Source organism: Talpa europaea, assembly GCF_964194135.1.
Source record: "Talpa europaea genome assembly, chromosome: 15".
Classification (NCBI taxonomy): Eukaryota; Metazoa; Chordata; class Mammalia; order Eulipotyphla; family Talpidae; genus Talpa; species Talpa europaea.
In genome coordinates, this window is record NC_140083.1 from 86,240,077 (window position 1) to 86,250,555 (window position 10,479).

Here is a 10,479-nt window from a genome sequence, read left to right on the forward strand (position 1 = left end):
GCCTGCGTGGGGGGTGAGTGTCCTGCAGGCTTGGGCCTCGCTTGGACGCCGTGTGTTTGGGGGCGCTGTGCGCCCCGTTTCGGCCCCTCTCCGCGGCGGGTCGGTCTGAGCCCCGCGTCCCGGTGCCGCGTGTGCGCGGCCGTCCGTGGCCTCGGGGTTCCGCGGCGCGTGTGCTGCGCCCCCCCCTTTCTCCCCCCCCCCCGCCCCGCCCTTGCGTCTGTCCCCCTCTGGGCGGCCTTGTCCCCCTCCCGGCTTCGGGGCGCTGCTGCTTCTCCCAGTTCTTTGGGGTGAGCCCGGGGCTCACCTGCCGCCCCTGTGTCTCCGCTGAGGCCCGGCCCACCCGCGCGGGGGTCCCGGCCCCCCGTCCCCCCCCGTCCCCCCGGCCCCCCCGGTCCCCCCAGTCTCCCTGGTCCCCCCGGTCCCCCCGGTCCCCCCCCGTCCCCCTGTTCCTCCCGGCCCCCCGTCCCCCCGGTCCCCCTGTTCCGGCGCCCCCCCCCCGTCCCCCCAGTCTCCCCGGTCCCCCCCCCCCCGTCTCCCTGTTCCTCCCGTCCCCCCGGTCTCCCCGGTCCCCCCCGTCCCCCCAGCCTCCCCGCCCCCCCCCCCCCGCCCCCTGTTCCTCCTGGTCTCCCCCCCCGTCCCCCCAGTCTCCCCGGTCCCCCCCGTCCCCCTGTTCCTCCCGCCCCCCCCCCCCGTCTCCCCAGTCTCCCCGGTCCCCCCCCCGTCCCCCTGTTCTTCCCGGCCCCCCGTCCCCCCAGTCTCGCCGGTCCCCCCCTCCCCCTGTTCTTCCCGGTCCCCCTTTGCCCCCCTGGTCCTCTCGGTCCCCCTGGTCCCCCCGGTCCCGCGGGCGGCCTCGCGGGGCGTCTGGCCCCTGCCCCGCTCCCGGGGCGGGTGTCCCCGCGGCTGTGGCCCGGCCCCGCCCGCTGCGGCGTCTCGGCCTCGCCCCATGCGGGTCCCCCTTACTGGGGTCGCTGCGGGGTGGGGCCCGCGCGTGGGGTGGGGGCGCCCGGGGACCCCGCGGGGGCGAGGCTGTGGCGGACCCGGGGTCCCGAGCCTCCTCCCGCCCCGGACCGGCGGGCCCAGCTGGTTTGCCAGAGGCCGTGAGGGGAGCCCTTGCCCCGGCCCCCCACTTCTGCCCGGCCTCGCAGCACCGGCTTCGCGGGGGGCCTGGTCCGTCCCGTGCTGGCGCCCCAGTTCCCGCCCGCCCCGCCGGGGTTCCCAGCTCACACCCGGCGGGGCCCCCGCCCGGCCCGGGGCTCCCCCTGGGCCCCCCCTGGGCCCGCCCGGCCAGCGGCGGCCGCGGGCGGGGCTGCCCCGAAGGCCACGTGGGCCCCTCACATGGGCCGAGGCGCCCCAACACAGAGAAGCCGCGGGCTGGGGGGGCGGGGGGGCGGCCGCAAGGGGGTGCGAGGCCTCGGGTCAGACGGCGGCGTCCCCTGGACCGGCTGCCCGGCCCCCCCCGCCGCGCACCCCGCGTCCATGCGGGGCTTGGGGGGCGCCTCTCCCGGCTGGGCCGGCTGGGACCCCCCCAGCGTGGGCCTGGGGGTTACGGGGCGGGGGGGGGGGTGCGGGGCCGGCAGGGGGTGGCGGATCGTGGGCCCCGCGGAGGACCGGAGTCCAGGTGAGCACCGCCCCCCCCCCCGCATCCCCCCTGCTCTGCATCCCCCCCTTTCCCGCCCCCACCCCCTCCCCAGCTTTCCCGCCTGGCTCCCCCCCCCCCCCCGCAGTCTCTGCCCCCCCCACCCCCCCCCCCGCAGCCGGCGCAGGTCGCAGGTCGCAGGAAGGTTGCGGGGCGCAGAGGAAGCGGCTTTATTTAAAGTCCCCGCGAGGGGCAGAGGCTGGGGGGGGGTCAGGGGCCCCCCTGTCCCAGCCAGGCCCAGACCCAACAGCCCCCCGGCCTCGCGGGCCCCACGGGGGGACGGGGACCCGGATGGGGGCGGTCCCCCCACCTCTCCCGCCACCCCCTCCACCCTCATCCCCCTCCACTCCCCTCACCCCCTTGGCTGTGTCATATCCTGTATGCCCCTCCCCCCACCCCCTCCCCCTGCCCCCTCCCCAACCCCCTCCCCGCCTCCCTCGACCCTCCTCACCCCCTCCCTCGCACCCCTCGCCCCCCTCCCTCGCACCCCTCCCTCACCCCTCCTCCCTCACACCCCCTCCCTCGCCCCCTCCCTCGCACCCCTCGTCCCCTCCCTCGCCCCCTCCCTCGCCCCCTCCTCCCTCACACCCCCTCCCTCACCCCCTCCTTCGTCCCCCTCCCTCGCACCCCTCCCTCGCCCCCTCCCTCGCACCCCTCGTCCCCTCCCTCGCCCCCTCCCTCGCCCCCTCCTCCCTCACACCCCCTCCCTCACCCCTCCTTCGTCCCCCTCCCTCGCACCCCTCCCTCGCCCCCCTCCCTCGCACCCCTGGCCCCCTCCCTCGCCCCCTCCCTCGCCCCCCTCTTCCCCTCCCTCGCCCCCTCCCTCGCCCCCTCCTCCCTCACACCCCCTCCCTCACCCCCTCCTTCGTCCCCCTCCCTCGCACCCCTCCCTCGCCCCCCCTCCCTCACACCCCCTCCCTCGCCCCCCTCCTCGCCCCCTCCCTCGCCCCCTCCCTCGCACCCTCCTCGCACCCCTCCTCGCACCCCCTCCCTCGCCCCCTCCTCGCCCCTCCTCCCTCGCACCCCTCCCTCGCCCCCTCCCTCGCCCCCTCCCTCGCACCCCTCCTCGCACCCCTCCTCGCACCCCCTCCCTCGCCCCCCTCCTCGCCCCTCCTCCCTCGCACCCCCTCCCTCGCCCCCTCCCTCGCCCCCCCTCCCTCACCCCCCCTCCCTGTCCCTCGCCCCCCCTCTCCCCCTCCCTCTCCCCTTCCATTTCCCCTCTCCCCCCTCCCTTGCCCCACCTCCTTCTCCCCCTCCCCAGCCCCCCTCTCACCCCCCTCCCTGGCCCCATCTCTCTCTCCCCCCTCCTCCCCCCCTGCTCAGTGTGTGTCGCTCCTCCTGTGTGTGCTGTGCCCTCTGTGTTGTATCTGTTGTGGGTCCCCCCACCCCGGAGACGCCCTCTGAGCAGGTCACTGGGGTCCTGGGAGCACTGGGGGGGGCGCAGGCACCAGGGGGGTCTCGCTCGGTCATGGGCTGGTCTTGGCTGCTGGGCAGGGCTGGGGCATCCGGGCCTCTGTGTCCTGCTGAGCGACTGGAGGCGGTGGGGACGGGGCCGGAGCGACGGGGGGCGTCGGGGCCTCTGTGTCCCGGGGCGACGGGGGGCGTCGGGGCCTCTGTGTCCTGGAGCAACTTGGGGCGTCGGGGCCTCTGTGTCCCGGGGCGACGGGGGGCGTCGGGGCCTCTGTGTCCCGGGGCGACGGGGGGTGTCGGGGCCTCTGTGTCCCGGGGCGACGGGGGGCGTCGGGGCCTCTGTGTCCCGGGGCGACGGGGGGCGTCGGGGCCTCTGTGTCCTGGAGCAACTTGGGGCGTCGGGGCCTCTGTGTCCCGGGGCGACGGGGGGCGTCGGGGCCTCTGTGTCCCGGGGCGACGGGGGGCGTCGGGGCCTCTGTGTCCCGGGGCGACGGGGGGCGTCGGGGCCTCTGTGTCCCGGGGCGACGGGGGGCGTCGGGGCCTCTGTGTCCCGGGGCGACGGGGGGCTTCAAAAGCTGCTGACAGTGCCTTGCTGGGCGCTGTAAGGGATGGGGTGAAGCTGTAACGGGGGCCCCCACGAAAAGGAAGTTCCAGGTTCCTGCACCCCAAGGGCGGTGGCTCCGAGCGGGGGAGACGCTGGAGAGGAGCCGGAGGCGGCTGCGGAGCCGAGACGCGGGAGAAGCGGCGCTGGCCTCTGGGCCTGGACCCTTACCCCGGGGGGGGGGGGGGGGGGACTCTGGGGCCAGGTGTGGAGACCCCGCGCCTCGTGTGAGGCCCCGGCCGTAATAAAGCTCCTTCCCTGAAGGCCTGTGTGTTCTGTCTCGGCGCGGCGGGGAGCCTTGGAGCCGGCAGGTGTGGGGGCTCCGGGGGCCCCTCCCTGCCCTGTCACAAAAGGGGGGCCGTCAGCCTTTCCTCTCAGCCCCACAGCCTGGCGGGCGCCGTCCTCAGGGTGTGAAGGGGGTGACTTTCCCATCAGCTAGAAGAGCCCGGGGAGGGGGCGGGGCCTCCCGGGAGGGTCCCCGGGGCGGGGGGGGGGGGGGGGGGCATCCCCGCCGGGTCCTCTGGGCCTGTGGCGGCGGCTGCTCCTTCCGGCTGCTCCGGAGCGGACACGCCGAGGCTCAGCGGCCCCGCAGACCCGCAGGCCGGCCGGGTGGTGTCAAGGAAGAGCCGCCTGCTCCTGCTGGACGTGCCCCCTCCAGACTCTGAGGCCAACCGCTGCCCCCCGCCGCACTATGGGGGACCGGGGGGCCCAGCTGCTGGGGCGAACGTGCTGGGGTGGCTGCTTTGCTCACCGTGTCCCCAACGCCCCCCGCCCCAGTCTCCGCGGGGCGCGGCCCACGCTCTGCTGCTCTTCCGGGCCCGGCGGGCACCCCCGCCCCGCCCTGCCCACCTCGCGCAGGTGGCCACGCCGGTTTCGGGATGCGCTCGGCCAAGCCGTCCTCTGCCCGCGCCGGCCGCCCAGCACCCGCGGCCCAGGTCTCCTCAGGCCACCCGGAGTGGCCGCGTCGCACCCCCCAGAGCTGGCTGCGGGGAGGCGCGGGTGCTCTCGGCCCGCACAGGCGGCCCCCCCAGTGACCCCGCAGGACCTGGCCCCAGATGCCCAGCGGCACCGGCACCTGCGGACACAGCCTGCTGCTGCAGTCAGCGGTGCCCGCTCTCCCGGAGGGCTGCTGCCCTGTCCCGTCCCGCAGTGACCAGCCCCTGCCTCGTGCCACTCTCAGCCGCGACTTCTCTCCCCACCAAGACGCGCCCCTTGCAGTCTGGCGCGGGAGCCCAGACGTCCAGTCCTGACTCGGTTCCCTTGGGCGCAGCGAGCCCGGGTCAGCCGGTGTCCCGACCTGTGCCCAGCATCCCCACGGGCCTCTCTGCCCCTCGCCCTCCAAGTGTCCCAGCCAGTGCGACGGGCACAGGGTTCCATGCTGGCTCAGGCACTCAGCAGGGTCTGCCGCACGGCCATGGCCCGCGGTGCAGCCGGGGTCACGGTGGGGAGCTCTGTCCCCCGGCCAGACAGCCCCGCCCCCGGCCGAGACTGCCGAGCTCACGCTGGCGAAAGGCCTGGGGGACGCGGGCTCGGGCGATGCTCCAGCTGCAGCTGGGAGAGTCCTCGTGGTCCGGTGCCGCCAGGAACGACCGTCCTCGGGGGAGGGACAGGCGAGTGGGGGGTCCCTACAGAATGAGAGTGGCGTCGGGGAGGGGGTGAGCCAAGCGGCCCCAGCACCTCCCAGGGTCTCCGGCTCCTCCCGAGTCCACCCCGGAGCGATGGTTGGAACTTACGGCCGCCTGTGCGTGCGCAGCCCCGGCGGCGTCTTCACGGCCGTGTGACGTTCCACAGAGGAAACGCGCTGCAGCCTGCTGGCTGGTCTGCTGCTGTGGCGGCCCCGGGGGGGGGGTGTGGCCACCATGAGCGGGTCGGAGGGGGGCGGGGCACACCCACACCCTGTCCTGCTGCCCCCCTGGCAGGCCGGCTGGGAGCCAGGAGTGGCTGTGACTTGCATCTGGATGAGGAGCCATGACAAGGGGTTGCTGTTTGGGTGTCTTCTCTCCTGAAGTGCTGAAGTGTCTTGCCTGTGTGTGTGGGCGTGGTGTGTGTGGTGTGGTGTGGGTGTATGTTGTGTGCGTGTGGTGTGGGGGTGTGGTGTGTGTGGTGTGGTGTGGGCGTATGTTGTGTGCGTGTGGCGTGTGTGTGTGCGTGTGGCGTGTGGTGTGTGTGTGGTGACTGTATCAACCCCCACAGCTGCTGTGCCTGAAAGGAAACCACCCCCCAATGAAAGCACTTACGAAGGGGAACAGGCTGGCGCCCCCATCTGATGAGGGGCTCGTCCTGGAAGCCGCCCGGGTCCCTCATCCTCTGCAACAACAAAGAAGCCAAAGACCCAAATGAAGTGGCGCAAAGCACGGCCCTGGGGACAGACCGGATGGGGGGGCGGGAGCGGCAGGGTGTGCACAGGAGCCGCAGCCTTGCGGGGTGGCGGCCGGCCCAGCCGCGAGGCACACGGCATGAGGCGTGTCCCGGATGTCACCAGGGATGGCGCGAAGGCCAACAGCGCCAGCAGGGAAGGCTCCTCCACGCCCGCCGCAGCCGCGCTGTGGACAGCAGCCCCCTGCTCCCGGGGCCCTCCCCTCCGTCCCTTCTCCCGGCCCCCTCCTGCCCAGGCCTCTCCCCCAGCCCCCCGCCCTGCAGCGCTTGCACCGGGTCTCCCCAGACAGGTGCCTCACACCCTTTCCGAGGCTGTCTATCGGGTCCCCTGCCCCGTCCCCAATGGCGCTTGTCTCTCCTCAGGGAAGGGCACGAGCCCATACCCGTTGGGGGGTGGCCCTGGTCAGACGCCCTGCGGACACCCCCAGTCGCTGGGAGGGAACAGCAGTGCGGAAATCCTCAGGAAGCATCAACAGACCGGACTCGCCCACCCATGGAAGAATCGTGTCCCGGGATGCAAGGAGCCTGGGGCCAGACTCAGCACCTCCTCCTGATACAAACCCTCAGCGCTCCGCCTCGCGGGGTAAACCCGCACCCACAGCGGAGGGACGAGAGAACCCGACAGCCCTCCTGCGAGATCAGGACACGACCAGGACCGCGCCCTCGCCACCGCCGCTCCGCGGGGCACCGACAGCATCTATTCAACAGAGTCAATGCCGCAAAATAAATTGAACCGAAGCCGTGAAAGACCTGCGCGCTGTCAACCCCAGGACGCGGCTGCGGGAAACGGGCAGGCGCACGCGCCTGGAGAGCGCCCTGCGCAGCCTGGAAGAAGGGACATGGTTAACATGGCTACAGACCTTCCCCCGCAGACTCACGGCAACCCCTAGCACAGGGCCCCTGGCATTCTCGAAATAACCAGAGGCGGCTTCCCCGAAATTCACACGGCACCGCACAAGAGCACGAGGAACCGAAGCGACGCTGGCGGGAGCAGAACACCAGCATCGCGTTCGCAGAATTCAAATTATACTGCAGACCTGCAGCCATCAGCACGGCGCGGCAACGCCATCAGGACACACAGCGGGACAAGCGACGGAGAGCTCGTTGTATGAAGTGATTTGCAGGCGTGAGGACCAAGCAATGGCGAAAGGAAAGCTCTTTAATACATGCCGCTGGGAAGCCGAACGGCCATGTGCCAAAGAGCAGACCTAGACAGTCTCTCACGCCACACACAATTTCACTCACATGGACTTGGACATGAGACCCGAGAGCACAGCAGACGTAGAGGACAGAGGCAAAACACTCCACCACATCTGCCTCAGCGACGTCTTTGGGGAGACAAAAGCAAAGATACATGGCGCGGCTGACGACAAGCTAGAAATCTCCGCCGGATTTTTAGGGCAGGAAGTAGCCGGCAGTGGAGAAGGCAGCACCGAGGGGGCCCACAATGCAGGACCCTGTGGGACGCGCACCCCACGCCACCTGGGCGGATCAGGAGCAGGTCTGGGTGGAAGTGACGCCCGAGCTGAGGACAGACGGGGGTCCGAGGCTTGAGGTGGTGGGGGGAAGGAGGCCCGCACAGGCACGCCCGCTTAGCTGCGTGGACTGTTATTTGGGGCACCGGCGCTTCCTGGCTTGGAGGAGGCCTAAGCGAAGACAGAATGCTGAGGGAAGTGGCAGAGAAAGAGTCCCGGAAAGAGGCGCGCAAGCCCGGGAGGGGGGGGTGAGCCCCAACAGTTCAGAGCTGTCCTGTCTCCACAGACCTTTGCACGCGGCTCGCCAGGAGTCAAGTGCAGCAGAGGCCCCCGGCCCGCAGGTGCACATGGCTCACCTGGCCGCAGGACAGCGGGCGGGTGCTGCAGAGGCACAAGCAGCGGCACGTTTTCTGGAAATTCTATCCTGTTACAGGCACCAAATACAAATTATCAGTGAAACCAAGAGACCAGACATAAGACTAAAAATACAGATCTTGGGCCTCCGTGGTGGCGCAGCGGTTGAGCGCTGGGTTGCGAAGCTGCCCGCGGCCTCTGCAGCGCCGGTTCTGATCCCTGGCTGCTCCCCGACCACCGGAGGAGGGTCCCACATGGCGCGCAGACCTCTCCTGCCGCCCGCTGCTCCCCTCAGCAGTGTCCTTCGGTCCTTCTGCCTGCTCTGCTCCCCGCTCTGGCTCTGGTGAATCCTCTCACCCTCCCGCGCTTCTGACTGTGCCCAGTGCTTGTATAAATAAATCAATCTTAAAAATAAATAAAGTATGTTTAAAATAAATAACTAAATAAATAAATAATGAAAATACAGATCTTAACATTGCAGACACGGACGGTTTCAGGGAAACATACAGTAACTGGCTCGTGTGCGCACCAGGAAAGATGGGAGGTTTCACGGGCGAGCGGACGTGTATAAACTGAGTGAGAATAAAATAAGCAAAACCGAGACTTCTGCAGCTGAGTTCAACAGCACCTGGGCCGAGAGACACTCACAAGCAGGCGAGCAGCAAATGAGCAGCGGAGACACACGAGAAGCACCGGGGCGCACACCCCGAGGGGAGCCGAGGAGACAAGGAGGCGGAAGCCGTGGTGAAAGGATCACGAGCGGCAGTTTTTCAAGATATCAAGTCCCAATTTTAAAAAGCTCTACGCAGACGCAAATAAGCAGAAGAAAAGCCCAGAACGTCAGCTTCCATGGCTGCACTCAGAGCAAAAACTCCCTGCGCTGGAGCGAAGCGTCTCAGTCACCCTGGGCCCGCGAGCCGCGAGGGAGCAGCAGGGATGAGCCCCGATAAAGGTCAACCTTCAGGCCCTGCCGAGAAAACGTCCCTCCAAAGTAAACAAATAAATCTTTAACAAAAAGGAAACACAACATAAGGCCCTTTACAGAAAAACGGAAACGCAGAGCATCAGCTACGAGTCGGGCTCTTGGCAAAAATGATTGGAGCCCGAAGCGCAGGGGCTCGGGAAGGGGCCCCGGTCAGTCCGCGACCCCCGCCGTGTCCAGCGCCCAGGCCGCGCCGGGAGCCGCGCTCAGCCGCGCCGAAGGGGACCCGGCACGCGCGGCGCTGGGGCTGACGCGGGGCGGCTGCGGACGGCGTCCCGCGTGGCTCCGAAGGGAAAAGGCAGAAGGACAGACAACCAACCCCACCACGCCCGACACCCGCGGCGGACGGAGGCGCGGGCGCCCTCGGGCCGGCCCAGGACGGTCCACTCCAGCCCCCGGGCCGGACCGGCGGCCCCACCCCGCGGCCCCGGGGGCGCGAAGGCCGAGCCCTCGGAGGGCGGGTGCGGGGCTGGGGCGGCCTCGGCCGGGGATGCGGGGCCGCCCGGCGCGGGGAGCCCCCGGGGCTCGCTCCGAGCACAAGTGGGGTCCGGCCCCGCGCCCGGCGCCGCAGCGGCTCCTACCTGCGCGCCCCGCGGCGGGGGGCCTGGGCGCGGCCGGGGCGGGGCCGCCTCACGGAGGCCGCGGGGCGCGCTGGCAGTTTCGGGGCGCGGGGAGCCCAGGCGCGGGGGCCGGGGTCAGGCGCGGCTGCGGGGCGGGCGGCGCATGCGCTCCTGGCGGCCGGCGCGGGGCGCGTCCACGGGCCGCGGGTCAGCGCTGGCCGCGCCGGGCCCTCCGCGGGGGCTGCCTGGACGCCGGCGCCCGGCCGCCTCTGGAGACAGGCGCGCCGCCCCAGGGACCCCCTCGCCTGGGCTCGGGGCGCAGCCCACGCCAGGAGGGGGCGCCCCCGCCGCGCTGCCCCCAGCCACGCGCGCCCGGGCGGCCCGGCCCCCCTCGGCTCGCCCCTCCGCCGCCCGCCGCCCCCAGCCCGAAGCGGCGATTTCCCCCTCGCGGCCCGGCCCGGCCCGGCCCGGCCCGGCCCGGCCCGGGCTCCCACTCGCCGCCGCGCGCCCGGCTCTGCCGCCCTAGGGCCCCGGGGCCGGACACCCGGGGGGCCAGGCTGGGCCTGGGCAGAGCGCAGGCGCCTCCCGGAGCCGCAGGCCACGACGGGGCCTCGCGGGGGGCGCCCCCGGCCCGCGGTCCCCCCACCTCCCGCGGAGGAGCCCCCGCTGCTCTGCGCCCCCAACCTCGTGCTCCTGAGTTGGCACCTGCAGCCCCGAGACGCGCGTCCTGGGCCCGGCACCCCGAGGGCAGCTGCGCCCTCGCGTGTCCCCCCCGCCCCCCGTGGCCGCGCGCGGCAGGGACAGGCTCCGGGCGCAGGGCAAGTCCAGGCTCGCGTTTATTTTTGGGGTTTTTGATGAACAAACGTCAGTAGAAACGCGCGGGGAAGGAGCCTCCCCGCAGCCCCGCGAGTCCCCCTGGGGGCGTCGCCCGAGGCCGGCCCGGGAGGCTCCGGAGGGGGGGGGCGGGGGCGCCCCGGGCGGGGGGGGGGACTCGGCCCGCGAGCACCCCGGGCGCCGGGGCCGGGGCCAGCACCCCTCGAATGGCGCCGTCTACACCAGCGGGAATCCAGTCCGCCCCGTCGGGG